The following is a 26,074-nucleotide window of genomic DNA, read 5'->3' on the forward strand; positions in this document are numbered from 1 at the left end:
ATAAGAGACACAGGTTCTGTGAAATATAGAAGGCATTACAGAAGTAAGGAAAACACTTCCACTGAGACTTGCCATAAATGAAACAGATACAAGCAGAATAACTGAGTGAAGAGCTAAGGCTCTCACTGGACTGCCCTGAAGAAGAAAAAACGCTTATTGGGGTTCAAGCTAATTCACAGGTTTTAAATTGTTTTAGGGATACTTGCAATTCCAACAGAGAGAAATCTAGGGCAATGCAAGAAAACAAGACCTATTTAAAATGATATCAGTAAACTGGCAACCCCTGCTGTTTCTAGCAGCTACTTAGTTTGTGTGCCTACCATGTGATGGGTCCATCATCTACTTACACATTTGTTTTTGACAACAACTCCATGAAGTAAGGATTATTAGCTTCACTTTCAGTTTCGGATGCTGAGAATCAGAAAGACTAACATACAGCTAGAAGTTTCTGTGTTGAGATTCAAAACCAGGACTGTCATGCTCCAAATATGTGCCTTATCTGATAAAGCTTTGGGATCAGTCCTACCTTATCCTTACACGAAACAGAAGAGAATAGGCTGGGCTGGCCAGAGTAGAGATCCGACTTACACACCTCTAATGGTGTCCTATTTACTCCTTGAGGGCATCTTAAATGGCCTTTTGTAAATAAAGAGAGCATGTTTACATACAAGGAAACCTAATTCACTTGAAATAAAACATAGATTTTTAGCTTTAGTTTAATTGTTTAGAACAATAAAGTCTTTTTAACGTTTTGACCTGACCCAGAAGATGAAAAGCTCTTTACATCATGTCCTAGTACACACAAACACACATACGTGTAACATAAATTTCACAGAATAATATCCATTCCACACTTGGGAGCATTCGAACATTTTAGATTCTAATCTAGTCTTTTTTGTTGTTCATGGTTTTCTTTAATGATTCTTTATTTTTATTATTGTGGTAAGAATACTTAACACGAGATCTTCCCTCTTAATGAATTTTCAAGTGTACGATACAGTGTTGTTAACTGTAGGCACAAGGTGGTTCAGCAGATTTCTAGAACTCTTTCACGTTGTGTAACAAACTTTGCACCTATTGAACATCTTCCTATTTCTCCTTCCCCTCAGCTCCTGGCCATCAGCAGGAGCTTTTGTGTGTCTATTTTATATCTCTTGTAAGTGGCATTCTGCAGTGGAAAACAGTATAAAGACTCCTCAAAAATGCAAAAAAGATCTTTTCTTTTTTTTAGTACAGTCACAACCCATTGTATTGATGTCAGGATCCATATGTTTGAAATACATTGATTGCAAGGAACCTTGAATTGTTTTTTGCTTTAAATTACACAGTACAGTAAAGGTGATATGGAAGACATGTGAAATAGGTAGAAAGAGCAAAAGGGGGAAAAGAGAAAGAGATTTAAAAAATTAATTATCGATGGCCACTCAGTGGAAAATTAACAACCTTATGCATTTTTAATTCTTGAAAAGAGGAAGAGATGCTACTTATAAATGTTGCTTATTTTTTTCCTACAGATTGATTAAAGATAATGAAATACCTAATTTGCACCCTGACAGGTTGAGCTTCATCTGGTAACGCAAAAAGCTGCGGGTTCGATTCCCAGTCAGGGCACATGCTTGGGCTGTGTGGGTTCTTTCCCTGGTTAGGTCAACATGTAGGAGAAACAACAGATCCATGCTTTTCACAGCAATGTTTCTCTCCCTCTCTTTCTCCTCTCTCTAAAAATAACTAAAATATTTTAAAAAGTAAAACATCAGATTTGCTTCACTAAATAAACATTTTAAAGTCCAAAAAGAAACTAAAACTCAAAGGTGAGTTCATCTTCTGTGTCTCAAATAACATTCATCAGCTCGCTTGCTAACAAGTCTCTCTCTGAAGCAAATGCACCAAAGTGGATGGATATCATTGACCACTAGATGGCAATATAGAACAGGAGTAGCTCTTTCCTTACCTGTGTTTAAAACAGGTAGGTTGATCTATGCTGCAGAACAATTTAGAAACCCAGGGTTATCCAGTAATTCACATGAATTTAGCCTGAACAGTTACTCAGTACTCCTGGCATGTTCCTGACTTGTCTTAGACCATCCCAGAATTTCAGCTTTATTCTTGTTGACTGGCTGGCATTTAAAATTAGTAATATTCTTGACTATTTCCTTGTGGCGGTACTGATGAACTGATGCTGTAAAAAGTCAAAGCCATCATAATGTCTGTACTTACTAAATCTGAAAATTCAGCATATGCCATTAAGCTTTTATTTCTTGCCTCTTCCATGTAACATTTAAGAAATACCATGGGTCCTTGCATCATTTCTCACTGCTAACAATTTATCTCTCTCTTAGTTGTTCTACATATCGTAAAGTTGCTGGAAACATTTAATAGACATTTTAGTTCTTATTGTTTAACTGTAAACAACAGTTTTTTCAAATATACACTGGGAAGCCATTTTCCCCAAAAGAACTAATAGCTAGTAGTTGAAAATGTAAAATAAATAAAAATGTATGCCTTTTGAAATATGGAATCAGTCTTTTGAAATAATTCTATGTATGAGAGATTTTTTAAATTCTCATCAAATGCTCTAGCTGATGTGGGCTGACCACTGGCCTACAGACCAAAAAGTTGCCAGTTTGATTCTCAGTCAGGACACATGCATGGGTTGCAGGCCAGGTCCCCAGTTAGGGGCATGCAAGAGGCAACCAATCAATGTATCTCTTGAGCATTGGTGTTTCTCTCCCTCTCTTTCTCCCTCCTTGCTTTCTAAAAATAAATAAATATTTTAAAAAATTGTCATCAAGTGATGCCTGTTCATAAGACTTATTTATATTTATCAATACTTGCAAGTCTTACTTATTTTTGATGTAGATAAAGTGAAGATATTTATGAATGATTGTCTCTTGCTACTTATTATACTTGTACATCATTTGAATTTTTATCAGTAAATACTTTAACAAACAGAAAAATAAAGATATTTTGTTATAAAAATAATATGTAATTAGAGAAAATGTGCATTTTAGTGCAGCATAATCTAGAAAGTTATTACTAACAGGTCAGTTGAATGCTCACACAATTTAAGTGCTGTGTAGGTTAATTTTGAATATGAATTGCTGATTTAGGAAATAAAATTTCTTAATGTAAGTAGTTTCCACTGTGTTCTTATGGGTAATTAACTATCTTTCTTAAAGTGGAAAGAATAGCAAGTTGTTCATTATTCTTATTGTAAAACAATTAGTAAGACAGCTGGTAATAGCACCTTTATTTGTTTAAAAAGGCAAAATCGGTATATATCTAATGTTTTACTATTCTTGAAGCTGCACAGTAACCCACATCCATGTGGTGGTCTGTAGGATTAGAGTATAGGAATCACTTTCACTTGCTCATTTTATACTTTTAGTAAGTGTATGACACAGGTGGGGCATATCAAGGTTCTAAGAGAAAAGTTTCTACATAAGGTCATACATCTAATGAGTCACAGGGTCAGAGAAGGACAAACTGTGTGATTCTGAGTCCCAGCTATTTGTCTTTCATTTTTGGTGCTTGAAGATTGTGCCCACAAATGTTCCCTGCAGGTAAATGAGGAAGAGGAAGTCTTTTTAGCAGACATTTAAAGTATTGGGAGCTCCTTCTTGCTTTTTGTTTTTTCACCTACATGTGGAGGGTGAGCTGGAAAGAGACAGGAATGATTCATAATAGGCTGCGTGGGCCCATCATGCTCACATCCAATGTTGAATAGCTTCTTCCTGACACCTGTGGGGTGGACTATACAGGTCCTAATGATCTTGAATCTTGATGCCATATTGATTTGTGATACTGTCTATCACCTTTCAAACTGCAACTCCCTGAGGTATAGCCATGTGCTCATTCAACAGATAAGTATGTATCAGCCACCTCTGAAGTACCAGGAACTTGTGTCAGGTGCTGCATATGCAGAGGTGAGCACAGCAGACAAGCTCCCAGCCCACATGGAGTTTCAGGTCTAGCAGCATAGACAGACACTGACAAAATAAGCACACAGACAAACATGTAATCACTAATTCCAGTGTAAGACAGGTGTAAAGGCTATATAACAGTCAATAACAGAGGGAGATATCATTTAGAGGGAGAGATGTGTTAGGAAGTTTCTCTAAAGAAGCATTATTTGAGTTGAATGAGTAGGGCTTTGCCAGGAAGGTTTGTAGGAATGTTCCAAGAAGGACTGTACTATACAAAGACCCTGAGAGTAGGAAAATGCTTTGATTCACTTGTTAGAGGGACTGAAGTTCCTGTGGCCCCAGTAGAGTGAGCAAAGAGAGGTGGCAAGAGAAAGGAAAGAGATGCAGGCAGGGGCCCTAGCACTGGGACCTTGTAGTCCATAGTAAGAATTTTGTCTTTTATCCTAACAACAGTGGTAAGCCATTGATGAGTTTTAAGTAAATAATATATGAAATCTTTATGCTTTTAAAAGATGACATCAGCAGTTTTGATTGATTAGAGTGGAGTAAGACTCCCAGTGGGATACCAGCTCAGGGGCACCTACTGTAGTTGGGGTACAGAGGGCTGCTGCAGTAGGGTGGTGGCAGGGAGGTGAAGGGAAAGAGAAACATCAACTCCGGGTTGAATAGCATGTAGGGAGTGAGCAAAAAGGACGTGGGGCTGTCATCTACTGAAATTTGGAAAACAAGAGGAGCAGGCCTGGTGACTGGATGGGGTGTGATCAGGAATTCAGATGTGCACTTATTAGGGATGAGAAGCATGGGAGACATTCAAGTGGAGATTCAAAGAAAGCATTTGGATTTAAGGGTTCATTGTTGAAAAGAGAGGACTAGGCTGGAGCCATGGCTTTGAGAAAGATCATCCTGGAAATGGTACTAAAATCCAATGAAACTGATGAGACCACTTCAGGACAAAGGAAAGGAAAAAAGGCCCAGAACACAGCCCAAAGAAACTTCAACATTTAAAAGTAGATAAAGGAGAAGGAAATAGTAAAAAAAAGCTGCAGAAGGAAGCACCAGAAAGGCAGGAGGAAAACCAGGAGAGTGTGGCGTCTAACCAGGCATAGAAGAGATGCTTCCTGAGGAGGAAATGGCCAAGGATGCATATGCCGCTAAGAGGCCAGTAAGACCAGAACCGTACCCTGTGTCTTGGAAAAGCACTTGGCAGTAGTTCAAAGAAGAGAGCACAACATATGAGAAATGCAACTTCAACTAGAAGTAGCTGGCATACTCATTTACTTTCAAGGAGGAACTTTTACCCACGTAGCTATAAAACTAGCTTTACTGGGACATTTGCTTTTGGAGTACTCAAATACAGGTTTTCTATAATAGATTAGTAGAAGCTAATCATAACACTTTTTTCCTTAATATTTAGTTATGAAAAATTTCGAACATACAGAAAAGTTGAATGAATTATATCATGAATACTTGTGTATCTATTCCTAAATTCTAAAACTAACATCATGCTATACTTGCTTTACCACATATCAGTCCATCTAATCATCCCTCTATCCATCCACCAATCCATTTGGGTTTTGGATGTGTTTCAAAATTTAGACATAAGAACATTTTACATCTAAACACTCTAGCACCTATGTCAAAAGTTAAATATTTCATGCCTTTTGACAAATATGTATCCTTGTGCACCATCCTACTAAGTTATAGAACATTACATCACCCCAGGAAGTTTGTCACTTCTGCCTTAACTTTAAGCAAGTGTAGATAATGTAGGTGAGAAGTCCTAGTGCTGGACTCATGGTAAGAACATGGCAAGTGTTAATTCCTCTTTCCCTTCTGCCAGAGGACTCTACCACCACTTGTATAGATTCACCCGCATTTTCACCAAGATAGAAATAGACATTGAACTCTTCCTAAAAGTGCAATTGTAAACATTTTACAATAAACCCTTTGTAGAGGAGGACAATGGCATCCAGTGAACCAACCCCAACTCAGGAAATAATTCCTCAAGCAGAATCCTGTTCTGCTGGTGCTGAGCAAGCTTATGTCAAAGTCCTCTTATTTGTAAAACCGGAACAATAACCATCTGTATCATAGAAGTAGAAAATTCATTGGTATTTTAATATATTAACTGATACAACCCTGGGGGAAAAAGATAAAAATATTTTAACATCAGACTGTGAACACTTAGATTAACCAGATGTCTTTTTAGTTTGCCTCTCGGTGATCTATCCCACCCCACCCCCGCACATTGTTTTGGAGAGGACTAGGGGACATGGGCCCCGAATCAGGGATGTTCTGTGTGAAGTGCTGCACCTGCTCAGATTTGGCACCAGAATCAGGACTAAAGTTTCTAATGTAGTCTCTACAGTTCAAATATCTATTGTTAACTCTGAGATTTAAGCAGATCATACATGAGAGTGAATTGTTGGATTGAACAGAGGGCTTCTCAATAACTCACCCTAAGCCTGGTTTTAAGGAACCCAGACACATAACTTGAGGTAGCAGCACTTTTCAAGATTTCACTAAAATTTGCTTGAGTCTTTTTCCCAATCTCTGTGAGAAGTCTAATGATCTCTCCAAATTTACTTATTAATTCTTGAGATTTCACAGACTTGTATTTACTTCTAGTTCCAAAATTCTGTTCTTGCTGAGCTCACATCTCCCTTGGGGTCCGTGTCCACTGTTGTCTTTCTTCTGGGCCAACCCAGGCATGGAATTCAGCCTCTTTCCTTTGATTTCCCCAAAAACAACTTTCCCAAGCTAAATGTTGTGGAATCCCATTTCTTTATCTTTAATCTCTCTCCCTTCTACTTTCCTGATTATTGTAACCCCATTCCCAAATTCCTGTTGATGTTTAGATTCCAATTGGTTTAGCTGTGACTTTACTTCCTTATATTTTGGCCAATAGCCTTACTTCCCATCCACAGTGGATAATCAAGGTACTTTTCTAAATAAAGGTAGTTCAGTGTCAAAGAGTAACTTTGACACTGGCTGGTGTGATTCAGTGGCTTGAGTGCTGGCCTGCAAACCAAAAAGTTGCCAGTTTGATTTCTGGTCAGGGCACATGCCTGGGTTGTGGCCATCTGGGGACATGCAAGAGGCATCGAAGCAATGTTTCCCTCCCTCTCTTTCTCCCTCTCTTCCCCTCTCTCTAAAAATAAATAAATAAATCTTAAAAAAGTAACTGCTGCAAATTAAAATAAATATATACACACAGTGAGAAACACAAAAACATATATGCATGCCTATATGTATTATATAATACATTGAAATACATAAATAATTACATAAATATGGGTATTGTTAAATATATATGCATATTGTATATATACACACACACAACATATATACCCTACTACATAGATGCCTCTACATAATCTAAACTATTATGGGACTATGAACTCTAGCTCCTGCCTCATTTTGGGGCTTCTAATTCTCTTCTTTTTGTTTGTGCATTGCTACAGATTCTCCTCTGTAATGGAAATGGATCCCATCTAATTTGCATTGTTTAGTTTGGAAAATGAGAGACTGAAAATGTTTGTTCAGTCACTCATTTATTCAACCATATATTCACTCAACATACAGTAATAGGGCACCCACAATAGATGGCCATATTGAATCCTATGGAAGAGAAAAAAATGAGTAAACAAGGGAGGAGTTTATATCTTTAGAAAATTAAAAATCCAGCTGTATATATACACTTAACACGTGAAACAAAACATCCTCAAATGCACAATTCTCATCAGAACAGCAAACTAGAGCAGAAAGCTAAAGCCTTGCAGTGTACACCAATGCTGCTGTTTCAGCAAAATGAGCAGGAGGAAAAAAACCACTGTGGTCAAAAGAAACTGCTGGCTTATGGATTTTTTTAAAATTACAATTTGCATGCTCTTCTAACAGTGTTAGTTCTGCTTAGATGGCACAGTGGCTTTCATGAAAATATGAGCTCAGCCTTGCGTTATGCCTGTTTAAAAAAAAGAGGTCATGTAAAATGACTGTAGTAACTGCGCCAGGCTAGTTGAAAACCACAGTGTCTTTCAGATGAGACAAAAAAACCACACACTGGAAATTTTTTGCCTGTTAAAAACCCCTTGAAGTTGTCTCAGAAACATACATATAGGCAATTTCCTCTTTTCTCTTTAGGAGTATCTTCAAGGGAAACAGCTTTACAAAACTGCAATGTTACACCAGTGGAACAGTTTAGGAGCATGGGTTAATTTCAAATCGAGCAGCAAATGCTCCCTTAGTATTAAAGTAGTGTGGTCAGGAAGAACCTGGGCTTGTCGGTATCTGGCTAAATTGTGCATGCCTTGAAAAGAAGTCATTCTGATTCCCCCGGGTCTACACAAATTCCTGTCACGAGCACTGGGAATCCTGTTCTGCTAACATACTGGCTGTGCTTTGGGCTGTTGCTTTCTGCCAATTTCGTTTTAGATTGTGGCAAAAGGGGAAGATGCAGAGCTGAGACAAGACAAAATAATAAGAGAAGTATTTTTAACCTCTCTAACATGGTTATATTTGGGATTGGAGACTTAATCTTTACGTAGCTCTTCAAAATCTCTTCATACAGTTCTGCAATTTATGACTGAAATCTACACTGAATATTCTAATTATTTAAAACACTTTAAACCACTTTGGAACTGAAATTAGTAATGACTGAACACATTCATAAAAACTCATGCCATATATACATTGTTACAATGTCTACATAAAAGCTGAGGACTTCATCAGTGTTCATTTGATATCAGCTAAGGGCAAAAAACAGAAAGACTTTCTATCTTATATGTTGATAAACATGCCTTATATGTGGTATTAGTGATTTTTTTAATCCACAAATCAAATATATACTTAATGTACCCAGGAGGAATTTATATATGAATTTCATGAAGAATAGCAAGTATTAAGATAACGACAGGATAATACTGGTGTATGAACCACCTGTTTCTCAGTGGTAGTAAAATATAATAAATGACTTTTTTCCATAGCACCTGAAATATACAGTGGTGCAGGGACAGTAGTCTCCCCTCACTCACAGAGGATATGCTCCAATCCCCACCCCATGGATGCCTGAAACTTTGGATAGTAATGAACCCAGTATACACAGTTTTTTCCCACACTTACATACCTACAATAAAGCTTAATTTATAAATTAGGCACAGGAAGAAATGAGCAATGATAATAAGATAGAACAATTATAACAATACTGTAATAAAAGTTATATGAATGTTGTCTTACCTCTCAAACTGTTTTATTGTACTGCACTCACCTTTCCACTTAAAGGAAGCACTTTATAGCTTCTCGTTGGCATATCTGAATTGCTGGCATCACTAGTCTTGCACTTTGGGCCACGTTTAGATAAAATAAGGGTTACTTGGACACAAGCTCTATGATATAGTGACAGTCAATCTGATAACCAAGACAGCTACTAAGTGAGTAACAGCAAGGAGTGTACACAGCACAGAGATGAAGGACATTGGGATCGAGTCACGACCTGGCCTGTGTGACACTCGCTGATTTCATCACCATCCTCAGCATGGCACATAATTTAAAACTTACTAATTGTTTATTTCTGGAATTTTCCATTTATTTTCAAACTGCAGTTGACTGTTTTTCCTTGCATCTTTCTGTGAAAAAATTAAAGATAAGCTATTTATTAGAGGAAATGCTAATTGTCTTAATTTGAAAACATTTAGCAAGATGAACCTGGCATGCTGGATGTGAACCTAAGAGAACTATGCCTGTTTCATACGTGTGCAGCACCTAGTTTGCACACTTCCCACCCCTTGGAAGAACTGGCCATTCCTGGGAGGTCCTGACTTCTCACATAATGCCCCATCTTATTCTTTCACTTATTGACACTGCTTAATGAAATCAGGCAAACACGTGAGGTACTCTAACTTGAAAGTCCTTTAAGTCGATACTTCAAATTCTATCAATTATACCTAGATTTAGTATTAATTCTCTAAGTTTGCCTGAATGCTAGAAAAGTAAGCTCCTTGTATTAAAAAGGTGTACTATAAACAAGTGGAGAATGGAGAGACTATCAACAAATGATGTTAAAAGTGGCAGAGGTGACTATCTCAGAGCCCTAGGGTTTCAGGTGACATTTAATGTATTTCTTAATATTTTAAATAATTGCTTGAATTTTAATAATGACCATGAATTGTTTATATAACCAGAAATTTATTTCTATTGTAAAAATTACAGTATTCAAAAAAATTGGCTTTCTGTCTGTAAGTAAATAAAAGGAGATTCTTACATAACACTCTATTCACAGATAAGTTACAGAAAGAATAAAGACCAAAATATGTGAAGCAAAACTTTTACACTATTAGAAGGGAATATACAGATTATCTTCATGACCTTGACTTAAACAGAATTTCTCAAAACAAGACAAAAAGAGCACAAACCATAAATGGCAAGATTTATAAATTTGCTTATAGTGTTTAAACAACACCAAAATTAAAGCTTAACTTGAAAATTTGATTAAAAAGCCACAGGTGAGGAGAAGATATTTGTAATATGTATTAAGTATCTAAGATACACAAGAATTTACATTAATAAGCAACAGAACCAAACCCCTAATTTTAAAAAAAGCAAAAATATGAATATAAAAGGAAAACTAAATAGCCACAAATTCACAAAGCAAAATTTGTGAAAACCAAATTCACAAATATATGCTCCTGGCTGTACTTAGAGAAATACAAATTAAAATTAGATACCATTTTATATCCCTCTGATTATCTATAAAATGTTTAACCTGACAATATGCAATATGGGAATAGATGCAGAACCTAGGAACTTGCATAAAGTGGAAATAAATACAACTATTTGATATCAAATTAACAACACAATAAAAATAAAAATGTATATTCCTCATGGTCTAGAAAGTCCTCTTCTAGAGAAACTTGCAAATATGTGCACAGGAGACAGTTACAAAAAATAGGGAATAATCTAAAATCCATCAGAGGGGGAATGAAAAATAAAGGATATTATATTCCCAAGGACATTAAAATAGGAGTTTTAAAAAAAGTGCTATGTCTCTATGTATATTAGCATTGTTAACATAGATCACACACACACACAAAGGTACCATTGGGAGAAAAAAATGGGTTACAGAAATGTTAAAACAGTATGATACAAATTTACTTTAAATTTAAAAAACACTATATATTGAAGATGGATATATATATATATATATATACACACACATACATAATAAGTAGAATCATGTACTAGAGGATACTACCAAGGGCTGTTTCCTGGGAGAAAAGTAGAGAAAGGCAATTGAGGAGAGGAACAAAATGAACCTAAATTTTATCTGAATATTTTATTACTGTTATTAAAAATGCATATAAAGCATATTGTAAAATATGAAAGTAGTGTACTCAGATTCTCATTTTCACTGGTCAGAGGTCCAGCCAGCCATCCAGAGTCACAGAGCATCTGATCTGCAGGGGAAGGACCTGCAGTGCCCTTGGATGGGACTGCATTTAGCACTAATAGGATGATGCAGTGCTCCAGCCTCAATTTCTATTTATAATCATGATGTAGGTAAAACACCACTGGATGCTTGCATGATTCTAGGTGATATTGCCCAAAGTGTGCCCAGTGTGACCCACCTCACCCATAAACACCACAAGATACTGTAAGACATTCTGAAATAGATGTCCACAGCATTGGAGGAAAAGGCATCTCTGAGCCTGATGAAAATTATATTGAGAAAAGAAATTGAAAGCATTTTGAAGAAAAACTCAGATTGGATGTGGGATTGATTAAACCAGTCTAAAAATATCTCCCCCCCAAAACAAAACAAAACAAAACCCCTGCCCCTGAACATATCTGCACACAGCCAAAGTATACTCGGTTCTCTCAGCGTGAGGAACACACATGATGAAGAAAGAGGGCATTGTCTTGAGGCACCTGCTCAGCCTGTTTCAGACTCTTCATTAGTGTACATTGCTCTAGTTAACCTTATCCTTTGTGCTGAACTTTTGGGGGCTCTTAAAATCAGCTTTAGTCTAAGTAAATCCGTGGCTACATTATAAAGCTGGAAATAGAAAAAAAGTACTTCGCTAAATCTTTCACAGATTACTATATTTGCCTATGATTTGAAACCAAACTTGATCAAAGCTTTTTGATTAAACCAGAAAAAATATGATTTATTTAAAAATAAATATTTATATTTCCACAGATGTTGACCTTTCTGGCTGTTTTGGGTGATTATAGCCAGACCCAGTTGCAGGCATGGGAACCACCACATTTTTGGCTTTTACCGTGCAAGACCTGGAAGAGCTTTAGAAGTTCAAGAGACCAAAGTGAGAACACAACCAAACCTCTGGGATCTTGCTGGATTGTTCAGGTGGAGGTAGGGCTTGGTGGGATGACAAGTCTTCCCCCCAGCTTTGCTGAAGAAAGCCAAGCTCTGTGTTGATTTATAACTGTTAGCAACTATTTTTGTCAATATTCTAAAAAATTATTGGGAAGTCTGAATCATTAAAAAAGTTACCAATCAACCCAAAGATAAGGCAAGCAGTTTTCTTCTGAGTAAAGTATAATTTGGTGTTTTTCCCATGTAGATGTCTAGGTCAGTATAAGGATAAACCGTTTGATGTTTGATACAAGCCTATGTATCAAAAATTTAAAAAGCTACATTTCTCAGAAGACTCCTATGTTTTTTTTGTAACCTCATCTTCTTTTTAACAGGCCTAGTTAATACAAATTTAGTCTGATAAGTATGTCTTGAAAATAGAACATTCTACAAGTTCTATGTATTAATTACTACCTGGGGCACTCATAGTATGCACTTGCAGTGCTATTGACAGACCCTGGAGACAAGGCTGATAATCATCAGGCCCTGACACCCATCTGGCATACTGGCCAGTGTCCATTTTAATTGGTTAGTACCTGAGCCTCACCAAAAGTTTAACACTTGCCTATCACTCTGTCCCAGAAGATCATTATGGCTCCAGGTACCTGGGTGCTGGCAGATTAGGTATCTCAGAATTGAAATCTGGTCAAGCCGTTCCTGATCCATTGCTCTTCCAATCTTCCTGTCCTCATTGCTGGAGCACAATCTGGACTTCATCGCCACCCTTAACCTTGACCAGTTCCTAGGACCTTAGGCAGGAAGCATCTGAACCTCTCCAACTCATCGCCCTTAACTTAGTGCTGAGTCCCTAGTAGGGAATACATGGTCTGACACCCTGAAGGCCTCTACAGCTTTTCTTCTTCTATCCTTCCCCCCATACCCCCACTTCTACACACACACACACAGTTGTTCTCAGGATGTGCCAGCCTCTTTAACAACCCTAGTCATGACCTCAGTCGTGTTGCTGCCTCTTTTCTCTGCCTGGAATGCATCATTTTCAGCAAAAGTGGTTGGCTGATATGACAGAGCTCCTTGATCACTCATGTTTCTTAGAACACTATTACCTTCTGTTTCCAAAGCAAGTTCTGGTTCCAGTGGAAAGCGTGGCCTCTTAGGGCTGCCCCCGCTTCCTCAGTCATAGCAGTAATACACTTACCTTGTACTTGTACTCTCACTTTACATGTTATCATTAAAATCCTTGCACAGCTTTTGTGAAGGAAGAACCATTTTCCCCATTCTACCAATGAGAAAACTGAATTCAGAGGCTAAACAACTTGCCCAAAGTCACAGTTCTGGAAAGTTAGGAAGGTGAGATTCAAACCAAAAATGCTTCGATTCCAAAGCCCATGCTTTTCATACTGTCTTCATGGCCCAGTCTTAAACTCACTTCTTTTGTGTTCCTGTTGCCTGAGTTCATGTTTTGCTTCATGGTCAGTATCAAAGCCTCTAGGCCTGGGGCCCTGATTTGTTTTGGCAGCTCATCCCCTGTGAATGGAAGGCTCCCGCTGACCCTGACTGAGCCCCCACATCTAGCTCTGTGTTGACACTGTTTCCTCTCACTGCCTGGCTGCCTGGATATTCAAACACAACCTGAACCTGCCATCACCATGCTCCCTTCTCTGAGAGGGTTCTAGACTCCTGCAGGCTGGATCTCGGAAGCCAACTGCTGACAGAAACTATGATCTCTTGTTTCATCCCTTTGCATAAAACCCCAGAACCTAATTTTCTTTCAGCACCAGCAACAGGATCTGAGCCCCCGTAGTTCACCCCGCCCCAGTGAGCAAGTTCACCTACAAATCTTGCCCCTCCTCCCCAGCCTTCTCCATTGGATTCCACTTCAACAAGCTATGTCTAGTTCTTTCTTGAGGCACCAAGCAGGACAACTTCAGCAGAACCAATTCAATAAGACTCTGACTTAAGCCTCCTATCTTTGTTTATTTGTTCACCAGCATCATAAGTTGGGTTTCTCCAGAAGCCAACTTAAAGATTTCAGTGAAGGTTTATTTTGGGGATGACCCAAGGAAATGTTGAGTGGGTTTCCCCTGTGAGTACCTGGGGTTCAATGTCACTGAGGAACTATGGATGACAGCATAGAACATATCTCTGAGTCATCCCACTGAAGAAAGGAAAGGAAACTTGGGGATTTTTCCTCCCATTCTCATGGTCATTGGCTAAGGCCTGCACCCTGTACTTTGGGCTGAAGCACTCAAGTGGAAAGTTGTGGGTGTTTACAGTTGGTTGCTCTGGCATATATTGTTATGGTGAATACTTAGGGGTTATAGACAGAGCACAGACGGCCTCTGATACAGTCAGTAAAAATAACACTTTGAACAACGTTGTTTCAGTGATTCTGGAAAGCATCCAGAGGAACTAAGCATGTCACAGTGAATATTGCCTGTAGAAGTCTCCCAAGGTTTCTTACATTTGGCCCATGAATTATACATCACAGCCCAAGTAGGGCTGCTGTGGAGCTCCCTCCCCACCCCATCTCTGGTACATGCACCAGAATTCTCAGGTCTTTCAGGAAACTCTGAGGTGTTTCCTGTGTTTTTTACTCTTTTACTAATTGTGAGAATATAGTTCATCATTCATATTTAGTTGAGTCCTCTCCTCATATGAAAGGGCATGAACTAAGGACTCTGAAGGAGCACTACTAAAATACTCTTCCTACCCTTGAGGAACAGGTAGTCTAGTTGTAAAATTACAACTTGTATCATTATTCTTCTTTGAAGGAGTACAGGGTAAGAACTAAAGGGGTGAGTTGCATAAGAACCCTTCCAGCTGGAAAATCTATAAGGATGGGAATGAAGTTAGCTCAGGACTAGAATTAAAATGCCAGCATCACAGACTTGCATCCCTTGTTTAAACTTCTTCCAAGTTACTGAAGATGACACTACTTTTAACACTAAGCTGTAGTTAGTATTCTGTCTGACTCCAACTATACTGTTAACTCCTTAAGAACAAGGATAATTTCCATATAGGTTATCTATCACCACATAACAAATTACCTCAAAACTTAATAGCTTAAAACAAAATTCTTTACTATTTCACCATTTCTTTGAGTCACAAACCGGGGCACAGCTTAACTAGGTCTTCTCTCTCAGAGACTTTTACAAGGTAGAAATCAAGATCTTGACCAAGGCTTGAGTCTCTTCTGAAGGATCTGCTTCGAAGCTGTCATGGTCATAGGCAGGATTAAGTTCCTCATGGACAGATAAGCTGAGGGCTTCAGTTCCTAGACTGCTGTTGGCCTGAGGCCAACCTCCTGCTTGGTGGGCCTCTTCACCACAGCAGTTTGCTTCAACAAAGCATGGAATCCAAGAAGGCAATAGAGACAGAAGACAGTCTTTTCCAACCTACTGTATTTTGCAGTGTATAATGCACACTTATGTGCCCAATTTTTTTAGGGAAAAGTAAGGATGTGCATTATACATGGGTATAATGAATACATACCATGAGTATAATAATCCTGTGTATAATGAGCACAAAACCACAGGAGCACATTATGCAAGGGAGTACATTATACATAGCAAAATATGGTAATCACAGAGGTGACATCTCATCACCTTTGCCATATTCTATTGGTTAGGGTCAAGTCACTAAGTCCAGCCCACACTTAGAAGGAGAAGACTACATAAGGCCATGAATACAAGGAAGTGGGGATCATTAAGGGCATCTTACTAGTGTGCCTGCTACAATGTTCTTAACACTTGATTATAATAGGTATCAACGGTTGTTATTTTGAAGGTTAAGTATTCCTAAGAAAACAGGGCAATTTGTAAAACTGCATCACAGCAAAAAGTACATTAGATTTCAGAGGGGGCAGATCATATAATAAGAGACTTTGAAGTTGTACATTCCATTCTCATTAGTAGACAGATCTACCTGAGAATGCAGTCGTGTTCTAACAGCTAGACTGTGAGTTCCCTGAGGACAGGACTGTATCCTTTATCTTGACATTTCAACTCTTGGTCCCCATCCTGGATACATGAAAGGAACTTGGCAAACATTGAGTGGATTGAGGAATGGTTTAGTGAATGAAAATGTCTGTCCCTCATAGGACTTTTTTCTCTTGGGTTACACATTTAACAAAATATTATGCCAATTTAGAAAGTGGTCAGGAAAAGAGGAAGTTTTGCTATTGCAGGAATATCAAACAAAAGTCAAAAAGGCTTTGAAGCCTTTTTTAAAGTTCTCATATTGGCTGTGTAACTTCATTTTTCAGTACCTTTCAAAATGCTAACCTGATAAAACCTTAAGACAGACAAAAGAAACTGTATCCAGTAAAATCATTACTGTCAGAATGAGTTGTATAGCACAGGCATTGGCAAGTAGAATTTAGAATGTAGGTTTATCTAGAGAGGTTGACTAATGAGGGTGTAGGTGCTGCATATACTCTGGCAAGTGGCATCTCACAGAGATTCTGAGTTGAAGTTCAACAGAGAAGTGAATCTATGTGAAAATTAGTGCAAATCCTTCTCTACATAAGGTCAGCTATAAATTTTTGCAAGCCCTTACAAGTCTAGGATTGAAGTAGGTTTTAAAAATGTGGTGTTATTACCTCAGATGAAATGCTGGTTAGGAAAGAGTTGTTTTTTTTTGTTTTGTTTTGTTTTGTTTTTAGTCAGAGAAATTAATCCTTGGTTTCAGAACTGAAATACATCCTCTTATTTTCCCTTTCTTTCCCCACCCCCACCCCTTGCTTTCTTTCTCCTTTTCTTTCTCTATTTCCATCTCTGATAATTTCCTCTATTTCAAGGAAGTGATTTCCTGATTCCATACATGTAAGATATTTGGAAAAGTTACAAATATTAATGGCCAACTCAGTTGTCTTGTTCTATTTTGGGTGATTTAAATCATGCATATTAATACTGACATTTCTTAGTTGTTGATAGATGAGTAAGAATCACATTGTATACTTCATAAGAATGATAGGGGGGTGCCCAGGAGCTACAAATTATGTAAAAACAGATCCCTTAAGTAAATAATGGAAAAATGATAGTTTATTTTAAGTCCTTTGAAAAGTTGAAAAATGATGCAAATGGAAAGGACTCATCTGTTCTTAGTCAGCTTTTGACCTTTAACTATATAAACATGAGAAACACATGAGCTAGATAGAGCTAGGAAACAGTGTTACTTCTCTCCTATCCAGAAGAAAAAATGAATCTTCCCATTAAGTTTTACAGAGATATACTAGAGCATTATTACACAGAACACTTGATTTAATAATGTATTATTAAAGAAGGCAGTTATTGAGATATTGGAGATCTCAGTAACTTAAAAAAAATCTGTTGAGTAAATTGGGCCAGATCTTTTTTAAAATTTTTCTAACTCTAAAATGTTGATACCAAGACTCATTTTATCAGACTATCTCAGAATCCTTACAATGATTCCTATCCTTCTACCTCCCTAATACTACAGCCACTTCATAGCTGGCTGAAAAATTCTAACACATACCTTCTCAATACTAACACACAACAGTGTGCAAGTCACTGCCAAAGGCATCTTGCTTCTGTAAAGGACCAAGGAGGCCCCAGCACCACCAAGTGCCTTTGTTACTATTTACTGAAATTACTTGGTAGGAAGTGGGCCCCAGAGGAATAGGGAAAATGGCTCCTGTAACCATTTTTAAATTTTTTTATTTATTGATTTGAGAGAGAGGAAGAGAGGGAAACAGGGAGAGAGGGTGAGAGAGAGACAGAGTGTTGTTCCACTTATGCATTCACTGGTTGCTTCTTGTATGTGTCCTGACCAGGATCGAACCTGCGACTTTGGGGCATCAAGACAATATTCTAAACAACTGGGCTACCTGGCCAGTACCTCTCATTTTTTATATTAGCAGAATCAGTTTAAAAGGGTTTTTTTTTTTTTACCTCAATCTTTTAGTTGATCTCTAACAATACTTACCTTTCACTTCTTCCAGGGGAAAATGTACCTCCTAGAAACCCTATTTATGGCCAATTCCTATGTAGCCTTCAAGTGTCAGCCTAACACTAATGCTTCCAGCAAGACTTTGGCTCCTTCCTCTAAGTTCCAGTTTCATCTTGCACATAACACTCTGCATTATAATTGTTTCTCTGCAGTTTGTAACGTCTTCCCAAGAAGGTGTTACTATCTCTTAGAGGTGCTCCATTCAAGACAAGACGCGGTTGTTACAGGTAGTTCCATTTACTTGCAGCAAGGAAAGGGGACAGGCTCTGTCTCTCAGAAGGGTGTCTTAGCCATTGACCACTATTTGGTCAGTTACATGTTGATTTCTTCTTTTACAGTAGGCTACATTTATCCTATTGAGTTCCTGTCAAGGTCATAAGTGGTGTGCAAAATACTGTGCTGCATTTTAATATTTAGCATGAATAATATTTAGTAATAACATTTAGAACTGCCCAGACCTTAAGACCCTTGTCCCAAGACTTGTCACTTTGTATCTCCAGTCCCCTATTGCCTAGCACATAATAGGAGCTGAAAATATATTTGTACTGTACATGAAGGAGTGAAAGTCTTTTCTGACCAATTTCACCCCACTCTGATCACTCTCTCATTATACAGCTTACGCTATTTATACCATACCATGCAAGTATATGAAGCAAGTGAACTACTGAGATGCAACATAATTTTCTTAGTTAAGGAATAGTTTGTTTATATGAGTGAGGATAATTGTCTATTTAAAGAAATTTTGTTTGAATCTTTTTGTAATTGGTCATGGAAGACATGAATTCAGATATGCACAGAGATTTTAGGAGGAACTTTGTGAGAGGGAGTCCTGAGTTGTTTCTTATGCCTAGAATTGAAACTGCCCAAACCCCTAAGAATTGGCCTACTTCCCTCCTCCCAACCCACACTCACTGGTGCCCTAAATTAAAAACTGAAATAAAAATTAATAGCAGTAAAAGAAAGTACACTCTGAAGAAGTTTTCATCTATTAAAAATAAATCAGTTTAGAAGAGAATTATGTATTCTCACTTTTATTTTTCCTTTATTAGGCTATTTCTCAAAATAAACACAGCTTTATTTCATCTTTTAATAAAATAACACGTTATTGAAATAATTTCAAACAATACAAAAGGTATGGAGAAAAAAGTAAAAATTACCTTTGATCCCATCATCCAGAAAGAACTCTTATTAACATTTCAATGTGTACCTTCCGATATTTTTTTCTATGCACACACACAAAAAGTGTGGTCATATTATACATGCTGTTTGGAAAAATTTTTAAATTTAATATATGGTCATTTTTCCTTTATGATAAATACCAATCTTCGTTATTTTTAAATCTGCAGAGCAGCATCCCATTGTATGGCTGTACTGTAATTCATTTAATCATTTCTCTATTGATGATGATCATACAGGGCTTCCAGGATTTCAAGATGAATAACACTGTGATGAACACATTTACACATGCAACTTTGTATTTTTCCAGTTATTTCCTTGGGATAAATTCACAGAAGTAAAATTTTTGTCAGGAAAAGTAGTATGCATATTGGCCCTGGCTGGCGTAGCTCAGTGGATTGAGCGTGGGCTGCGAAACCACAGTGTCACAGGTTCGATTCCCAGTCAGGGTACATGCCTGGGTTGCAGGCCATGACCCCCAGCAACCGCACACTGATGTTTCTCTCTCTCTATCTCCCTCCCTTCCCTCTCTAAAAATAAATAAAATCTAAAAAAAATAGTATGCATATTAACAAACTGCATACATACTGCCAAATTAATCTTACTTAGAGGTTAATCTTACAACAATCATCAATATTAGTAATTATAATTATTAAAATGTTGCCAATCTGTTAGGCAAAAATTATATTCATTGTCATTTAGTTACTTTGGTTACTTGGTAGGAAAGCACTGATCAAATTCTGAGAGAAAAGTTCACTTGAGCCATGGCAGCTACTAGGATTTAGTCCCACAGTAGTTAAGTCACAAGTGACCTGAATCTGATGATGGCTTAAGTGATGTTCTGCTTATTATTTTTTTAAAGTTTGTTCTTGAAGTCTGTACAGTTAAGTTACTGGCCTTTTGATTTTCATTTCGCCTTTTTATCCCACATATCCAAGATTAACTTGAGCAGGATTTGGAAGGATCTTGAAGTTATTCCCTACCCTTCCATCCCCCTCATTTCAGTGTGAAATAGCATGAAATGGATCTAATACTTCAGCAAGTAGGATGTGGCCTAGGATATAACTATAATTTAGAATACCTGACTAAAGTGTTCCGCAGATGAAGTGGATCACCTTGTTTGATTCTGAAAAGAACTGTGTGCAGGAACCATGTTATTATTTTCCATAAACTGAATGATTTAATGCTTTAATTGTACTTTCAGAAACTGAGGACCAAAGTTTTACAGAATCTAGCAAGTAATGAAGTCAGATTTCAAACCCAGAGACTTCCAGCCAAGATGGAGGTGTAGATAGATACACTGTGCCTCCTTGTACAACCCAAAGGACAACAATAAATTTAAAACAACAACCAGGACTGCCAGAAAATTGAACTGTGTGGAAGTTCAACAACCAAGGAGTTATAGAAGAAACATTCATCCAGATTGGTAGGAGGGGCAGAGATGGCAGCCAGGTAGAGAGGACTTGCAGCAAGGTGGTGATTGGAGAACCTGGGTGGGCAAGGTGGTAGCTGGCGGACCTGGCGAGGTGACCCCTGGGGGAGTGGGTGGTCTCACATTCGCATGCAGATAAACTGGGAGGAACATCTGGGGAGTGAGACAGACCATGCAACCCAGGATTCCAGTGTGGTGAAATAAGGCCTCAAAACCTCTGACTGAAAAAACCTGTGGGGGTTGCGGTGGCAGGAGAAACTGGAAGCCTCACAGGAGTCTTCACTGGAGAGATCCACAGAGTCCTAGAAAGTACACAAAACTACCCCCCTCCCCTTGGGAATCAACACCACAAGGGCCCAATATGCTTGTGGGTAGAAAAGGAAGTGACTCAAGGCCAGCTGAGAGCCCAGCTAGCGACACTGTTCCCTCTCGGACCCCTCCCTCACATACAGCATGACTACAAAGTGATGTGGGTTGCCCTACCATGGCATATACCTAAGGCTCTGCCCCTTACTATGTAACAAGTACACTGAGACCAAAAAAAAATATGGCCCAAATGAAAGAACAAATTAAAGCTTCAGAACCAATACAACTAAGCGATGATGAGATAGCCAACTTATCAGATACAGAGTTCAAAACACTGGTAATCAGGATGCTCACAGAAGTAGTTAAGTATGGTCACAAAATAGAGGAAAAAGTGAAGGCTATGAAAAGTGAAATAAAGGAAAATGTACAGGGAACCAACAGGGAAGGGAAGGAGACTGGGACTCAAACAACAGTTTGGACCAGAAGAAAGAAATAAACATTCATCCAGAAAAGAATGAAGAAACAAGAATTCAAAAAAAATGAGGAGAAGCTTAAGAACCTCTGGGACAACTTTGAACATTCCAACATCTGAATCATAGGGGTGACAGAAAGAGAAAAGGAAGAGCAAGAAATTGAAAACTTATTTGAACAGATAATGAAGGAGAACTTCCCCAATCTGGAGAAGGAAATAGACTTCCAGGAAGTCCAGGAAGCTCATAGAGTCCCAAAGAAGTTGGACACAAAAAACACACACACCAAGGCACATCAGAATTACATTAGCCAAGATTAAAGAGAAGGAATCTTAAAAGCAGCAAGAGAAAAGGAGAAAGTTACCTACAAAGGAGTGCCCATTAGACTGTCAGCTGATTTCTCAAAAGAAACCTTACAGGAAAGAGGGACTGTAAAGAAGTATTCAAAGTTATGAAAGGCAATGACCTACACCCAAGATTATTCTATCCAGCAAAACTATCATTTAGAATGGACAGTCAGATAAAGTACTTTCCAGATAAGGTCAAGTGAAAGGAGTTCGTCATCACCAAGCCCTTATTCTATGAAATGCTAAAGGGACTTACCTAAGAAAAAGATAAAAAATGATGAACAGTAAAATGACAAACTCACGACTATCAACAACTGAACCTAAAAAAAAACAAAAATAAAAACAAACTAAGTAAACAACTAGAACAGGAACAGAATCACAGAAATGGAAATCACCTGGACGGTTATCAGTGGGGAGTGGGGGGAGAATGGGGGAAAAGGTTTATGGAAGCATTAATAGTAGGTACAAAATAGACATGGAGAGGTTAATAATAGTATAGGAAATGCAGAAGCCAAAGAACTTAAATGTAGGACCACGGATATGAACTTAAGGAAGGGTATGTGGGGGGGGGGGAATGTGGGTGGGAGGGGGTTGCAGGGTGGAGGGGAATAAGGGGGAGGAATGGGTCAACTGTAATAGCACGATTAATAAAATAGATTAAAAAAATAAAACATTGAGTGAAAAAATCAAGTTAAAAAAAGTATTTGGAGGGAGGTGGGGAGAGATGGGAGTAAAGGACAGAAAACTGTACTTGAATAATGATTAAGATAAAATTTTTAAAAAAGTATTCAAATCCAACTCCCTCTTATTATAAAGTTCATGGTTTTCATTATAGCATGTCCTCAATAGTGCCTATTTGTGATGGCTTAAATGGAAAAGAAATGAGGCACGGTAGAGCCAAAATTCCCACATTAGGTCATTAGTCTAGCTCCTGTAACTCCCAGTCCTCGCCCCCCACCCCAACACACACAAAAACTTTAAAGAGGGGACCATTATAATTAGGGCCAACTTCTCTGGGCTTATAATAGCAGCACTCATTTAGAACACTGAAATATACCTATTAGGCAGCCATAATGTTCATTACACGTATAGAATCAAGTCAATTCCAATCAAGCCTATAGGATGAATGGAGTAACTGATATTCATGTCGGTCTATGCCCAGAAACAATGGATTTGAGAGTGGGAAGAAGAACAGGAATTTTCTAAACAGTACCCACATTTCTATCCTAAGGACTCTGGGAAGAATAGTTGATTGTGCATTATGTTATTTATAAGTAGAGTAATTCTAGAAATGAACTCACATTATTGGGTGTGTGAGGTATTAATTCTGACATTTTCACTTGAAATAATTATTGGGTCAAGGATAGGCAAAAGTCATGCTAGACATTAACAAATCTTTTGGACCTGTAAATAGAGTGGTGTCACATGTATTGGTAGTTGAATAACCGTTGAATTGAAAGCATTTTATTGGGTTGGCCAAAAAGTCTGTTTAGTTTTTTCCATAAAGTAAAAAGACACATTTTTCATTTTCACCAATAACTTTATTGATTTGGATATTTTGAGTATGTTGGCTATCTCCTGCTATTGGCTTCTAGTGGGTAGAGACCAAGGTGCTGCTAAACATCTTTCAATGCATAAGACAGCCCCACAGCAAAGAATTACCCAATTTTTCGTATGGTAAGAAGCACTGGACCATAAGATGCACCTAGGTTTTAGAGGAGGAAAAGAAGAAAAAAATTTTCGAAGTAAAAAATGTGGTAAAATATTTAATAACATAAATGACATAGGCCCCTACCTGCCCCCACAGCGAGCCAGGTAAGCTACATTCGGACTATAAGATGTACCCCCATTTTTCTCACTCCAATTTTCCTCCCAAGTTTGGTGGGTGAAGTGTGTCTTATAGTCCAAAAAATATGGTATTTGGCCAAAATGCCAATAGTACCAAGAAACTTTGCAAACCACTTTCGACACATTTGATCAGTCACAGCACCTTCTGCACACATTGTACAATCTTGTTGGTTTTTTTTTGCTTTTCAGTTGCGTTTTTACCTTTTTTGAAATAATAAAGAATGCAAAAATTGTTGAATTTTTTTCCTTCCATCAATATTAAAATGGCTGCACAAAAATTCACCAATTTTGATACATTTTTAAAAAAATGCATGCTGATATGACAGCTGTCACAACACACTAACAAAGTTGTTTCGAACTAAGTTAAAGACAACCAAGCATTGCTAGAGCCATCATATGGAAAAAAAACTAAATGAAGCTTTTAGTTCAATACTTCCTGTATCATATTCGAGAAAGTGTTAACAGGCTATTTAAACATTACTCTTTGCACTCTGTTTCTGCTTCTACATAACAGAAATTGGGGACACCTGCTAAGTTCTTACTTCTCCTTGGGCACTAATGAGGCATGTACTTTGTCTATGGACTGTGAATTCCAAAGATGTTAGTCTACTGTGGAAGACCCCAACCCTAATATTTACTGACCACTGACTTTGCTAGGTACTTTTAAAAGGACTTTACAGGTGTTAACTCATTTCATTCCCATAATAAAGCTATGAAGAGGGTATGTACTATTAGTAAAGTGAAGCCCAGAAAGACTAACTTGCCTAAAGTCACATAGGTAGAAAGCAGTAGAGCTAGAATCTGAACCAGCAGTTTGATTCAAGAGCTTGTTCTCCTAACTATCTTGATAGAGATGCCAATGAGGCAAAGAAGTCTGCTGAAGGAACATCTGGGACACTGGAGAGGTAATAATTTCTTTTCTTCCTGAAAAGTCATCATCTGCATATAATACTTGGAACTGCTTTATCTTGTGAGTCACAGCTGAGTATGGTGGAGTAGAAAGATGGAAGACACTCAGGTTTTTGAGGACATTCTTGAGCAACTGAATTACCTAATCTTGGAACTGCTCTACCTCTGGAATTCTTTTCACGTGAGATAATGAATCCAATAATGTTTAATCTACTTTAGTTAGGTCTCCTGTTACTTGTAGCAAAAAGCACACTCATTGATACACATACATATAAGCATAAATGCAACCTGAAACACACGACCCTTTTAGAGATGCTAAATACTTGCACCATGTACAAGCTTTTCATTCAGTCAATAAATATTCAGTGCCTTCCATACGCCAGGTACATTGTCAATTGTTGAACTGCACAGGTTGGGGAGAGCAGGTTTCCACACCTCTGGAGGTTATAATCATGAGGTAAATGTGGTAACGTAAGTGGGACAGGCACATTTAGGGAAGCTATCATGAAGACTACTCTAGACTAGGAGATTAGAGAAGGCCCTAATAGAATATAAAGACAACATGCATACCAGATTCAAAGAATTCATGCCATATCAGTTAGAATCACTAAGTTGTAAGTTTGCATGTATTTAATTGGTGATATGTTTTGGTTTTAGTTGTATAAGAACTGCCTGACAAACCCTCCACACACAGCAGGAAACATTGCTGTCCATATTATATCTGTTACTGAATAAATACTTGTTGAAATTTCCAGAGATGACCAAACAAACATCAAGGAAGAGGGTTTTTTTTTTTTATTGTGGAAAATTTCTTACATGTACGAAGGTACTGAGAACAGTACGGAGAACTACTGCACGGCCTCAACAGTCAACCACTCTTAGTCAATACCGTTTCATTTATAACGCCCACTCTCCATTACTCTGAAGCAGACTCCAGATATATTATTTCGCCCCTAAATAAGTCGGTACACATCCTTAAAGCAAAAGAATGGGAACCAAGGCATTTGGAGGTCGGTGGCAACCTTCCGTATCTTCAATTCTACAATCTGTAAAATATAATTTATAGGGGGTTGAAACGGAATATTTCTTAAAGTAACCACAATAAAAAAGGAAGTGATTAAATCCTTATAAGGCTCTCCACAAGGGAATCTCACCCCATAAATCCAGGTCCGTGTTTCAATCCCCAAGAGCCCAAGACGCTGCTCAAGGCCGCTTCCTTTCAAGGATGAGACACCATTGATGCCGGCAAGACACGACCTTTTTGGGCCCTAGTTGGGCCTCGCTCCTCCCCTCTCCCCGGGAAATGCCCACCCCCTGGGCCCCAGCGTCCTCCGCGCACTCTCGCGCGCCCCCGCTGC

The 26,074-nt window shown here is 38.1% G+C and overlaps 1 long non-coding RNA gene across 1 annotated transcript; it reads right to left on the reverse strand.

Moving 5' to 3' along the window:
* Positions 1-67: 67 nt before the first annotated feature.
* On the reverse strand, positions 68-26,033 carry LOC118496726. The gene is made up of 3 exons (XR_004899283.1): positions 25,871-26,033; positions 1,538-1,718; positions 68-135 (listed from the first exon to the last, which is right to left on the reverse strand). It is a non-coding gene; the product is annotated as an uncharacterized LOC118496726 (long non-coding RNA).
* Positions 26,034-26,074: the final 41 nt, after the last annotated feature.

This window comes from Phyllostomus discolor, chromosome 9, assembly GCF_004126475.2.
Source record: "Phyllostomus discolor isolate MPI-MPIP mPhyDis1 chromosome 9, mPhyDis1.pri.v3, whole genome shotgun sequence".
Taxonomy (NCBI): domain Eukaryota; kingdom Metazoa; phylum Chordata; class Mammalia; order Chiroptera; family Phyllostomidae; genus Phyllostomus; species Phyllostomus discolor.